Genomic DNA, 3798 nt, shown 5'->3' on the forward strand with positions numbered 1-3798 from the left:
CTCAGGGCCAATGGGTCCACTGGTCCCACTCAGGGTCAATGGGTCCAATGGTCCCACTCAGAGGTCACAAAGGAGCAGGACTTCAAGGACTTGGGGTCCACTGTCTAGGAACATGGGGAGTGTGGTGAAGAGGAGAAGAAGAGAGTCCAGACAGGATGGAGTGATGGAGAAAAGTCTCAGGAGTGATTTGAGACAAAACGGTGTCAGCAAAGATCAAAGGAAAAGTTTACAAGACAGTGGTGAGACCAGCTATGTTGTATGGTCTGGAGACAGAGACATGGACAAAAAGACAGGAGACAGAGACATGGACAAAAAGACAGGAGACAGAACTGAACGTGGCAGAAATGAAGATGTTGAGGTTCTCCTTAGGAGAGACAAGGATGGAGAAGATCAGGAATGAGATCATCAGAGGTTCAGCACAGGTTGAACAACTGGGAGATAAAGTTAGAGAGGACACACTGAGATGGTTTGGACATGTCCAGAGGAGGGACAGTGGTTTGGACATGTCCAGAGGATGCAGTGGTTTGGACATGTCCAGAGGATGGACAGTGGTTTGGACATGTCCAGAGGATGGACAGTGGTTTGGACATGTCCAGAGGAGGGACAGTGGGTATATTGGTAGAAGGATGTTAGAAATGCAGCTGCAGGAAAAAGACAAAGAGGAGACACATGATGCAGTTAGAGAGGACATGGAGGTAGTTGGAGTGAGGACAGAGGACACAGAGGACAGAGCGAGATGGAGACCCCTGAAGAAGAAGTAGAAGATTTCAAACAGTTAAATTTCAACAAAACAAAAAACATAAATAAAAATGTAAACATTTGCAGCAAAATATTCTGTAAACAAAAACAAAACTGTTTGAAAAGGAGCAGGAAGAACCATAAGTTTACATACAGAGTCTGAATTAATAAATGCACGTTTCTATAACACGCACACATGCATCGCTACACACACACATACATCAATTACCTGCAGATCAAACACACAGATTAACAGATTAACAGATTAACAGATTAACAGCTGGAGTAAAATCATTTTGTCTCATTCATTTTCACACACATTCATTTTGTAATCTTTGTATTTTTTCTTGAGTTGTGCAACAGTTTTATTTAATTTAATCTCTTCATCTAATCCATTCCACAGAATCCCCTCACGAGTCGACGTGCACGTGCTTTTAACACGGGGATGCTTTCAATTACATTTTCCTCTCAGTTCGAACCTCCCCTCTCTATTCTTAAATACGCTCTGAATATTCTTTGGAAGAATATTATTTTTAGTTTTGAACGTCACCTGTTCAGTTTTAAATTGTATCAGATCCATAAGTTTCATAAACTGTGATTTAGAACAAGTTGATTCACGATCCCAAACATCGTGCACCACCTTACTGATCTCTTTGAACTGTGCATGTTTTACTTATTTTCAATCTATCAATCAATACATCACTGATCTCCAGTTTAACATTTGTTTTATTAAAAAGGAATAAATGCACTTAAACAAAATATTTAAGTTTGTTTAACTGAAACACCTCGGTGAAGTAATCCTAACTTCATTCCCACATTAAAAAAAGCCACTTATTGATTATTATTGATTATCTGAAGTCATTAAGTCCAGAGGTTCGAGGTTTGAGCTGATCGGTCATCTGTTAAATATCTCAAACAAGCTTTTAAAGATCTGTAAGTTCTTTTCTAGTCTTTAGGTTTTATCAGTGACCTGGACCAGCTGAGTCCTGGACCAGCTGAATCCTGGACCAGCTGAATCCTGGACCAGCTGAATCCTGGACCAGCTGAATCCTGTACCAGCTGAATCCTGGACCAGCTGAATCCTGGACCAGCTGAGTCCTGGACCAGCTGAGTCCTGGACCAGCTGAGTCCTGGACCAGCTGAGTCCTGGACCAGCTGAATCCTGGACCAGCTGAGTCCTGGACCAGCTGAATCCTGGACCAGCTGAGTCCGTCTGAACCGCGCCCAGTTTGTCTCTGAGCAGAAAGACAAGAGTTGTTTTACCGTCTGAAGGAAGCAGGAGCTGCGGCGTCTCCACCCCGACGCCTCCGCTCAGAAACACTTAAAGCATCGGAGGCGTCGCCGTTTAACCAGTTCATCTGTTGCTAGGCAACCAGAGATGATTTGAGCTCAAAGGTGAGCTGAGCTACACCAGAGAAGATAAAAAACAAACTTTATTCTTTACTCAGTGAGTAAAACATCTGCAGAAAGAAAAATAAAAAACAGTTTTAAAACAACTCTTATGATGCAGGTCGTCGTGAATCCTGTTAATGTTGTAGAACGTTATTGTTAATATCCAACTTTGATGGAATTAAGCTTTTATTAAAAAAAAAATACAGTTTTGTGACTTTGTAGAAGTTTAAAAAAATTGTAATCAGAAACTTTTATTTACGTCAGATTATCGATGATCTGGCACCATGGAGGGTGTTTGATGATTTCAAAAACACAAAGTTTGTTTTCTCAGTCATCCAGGTATGATACCTGGATGACTGAGAAAACAAACTTTGTGTTTTTGAAACCATTAGTGAAAAGGCCAGACTTCAGGGGTATCTGAGGCAGGCTTGAAACACAAGAGTCAGGGTGGCTTCTGGGTAATACCAGATGGCTAGGCCTCAGACCGACGAAGCCTCTTGGATGAGGGGCGAAACGTTTCTTTTTAACAAAAAACGAAGTCCAGATGACATGATTCAACCTTTTTTGTTGGTGTTTGATGATGTTTCTGTCTTTGTGTTCCTGTGTCTGGCCATCCATCCATCCATCCATCCATCCATCCATCCATCCATCCATCCACCATCTTGTTCTGGACTCAGGTCTTGGAGCAGCATCTTGAGCAGAGAGGTCCACAGCCACCTCTTCCAGCTCTTCTGGGAGGAATCCAAGGTGTTCCCAGTCCACCCAAGAGATGTATTTTCTCCAGTACGTCCTGGGTCTTCACTGGGATCTCTTTCCAGTTGAACATGCCTGAAGCACCTCCCCAGGGAGGTGAACACAGTGTTAGTAAAGAGTTTCTATTTTTTTGCTACCTTACACTGTGCTCTGTGTGAAGGACACGATGTGAGGTCTTTGGTTTATACCTTCTCTCCTCATGTTTTCTTCCCCTCTTCTTGTCTAAGCGATAAGGGCAGCGCTCATACGTCTACCCTTCAGACGGTTGTATGGAATGAAATGTCTCTGCACTTAACTGTGCAATGACAAAAAAGTTGATTCTGATTCTGAAAAGGAACACAGGAGACCAGAACATCTCATATGGACCAGACCAGCAGGCCCTAATGATCCTCAGTGCCAGAGGCTCATGTCCAGAACCATCAGTTCAAATGTTTCTTTCAGCAGAAACCTTCAGCTCTGATCCTGCTTGAACCTGCCAAGTCCTGATCCCTGGAGAACCAGTCTGGAGAGCCAGCCCAGGAATCTTTGTGTCTGGTTATAAAAGCCATGCGAGGATCTGATGGAGCTGAGAAGATCTGTCATCAGCCGTGAGTATGAGAAGCTCTTTGATTCATGACTCAGTGTCTGAGGGAAACATTTAGATGTTTGCTTTAAAACGAGCTGCTGATTTGTCTGTTGTTGAGTCTCCTCTGATCTCTTCTATAGCTGGATCCATAGAAACCTTTAAACCGTCTTTACTTCAAATGTATTTGAACTTCAAACTGTCCCTAAACTGGTTTGTGCTTTAAACCGAGCTGATTCACTTCTGATTTGAAACTAGTTTCAGAGACATTTATCACGCTGCTCCTTTTGTTTGCAGGAATGAAACCTGTAAATATTAATTTAAGACATGAAAGCTGTAAATATTAATTTAAG

This window comes from Nematolebias whitei, chromosome 14, assembly GCF_014905685.2.
Source record: "Nematolebias whitei isolate Nwh7 chromosome 14, NemWhi1, whole genome shotgun sequence".
NCBI lineage: Eukaryota > Metazoa > Chordata > Actinopteri > Cyprinodontiformes > Rivulidae > Nematolebias > Nematolebias whitei.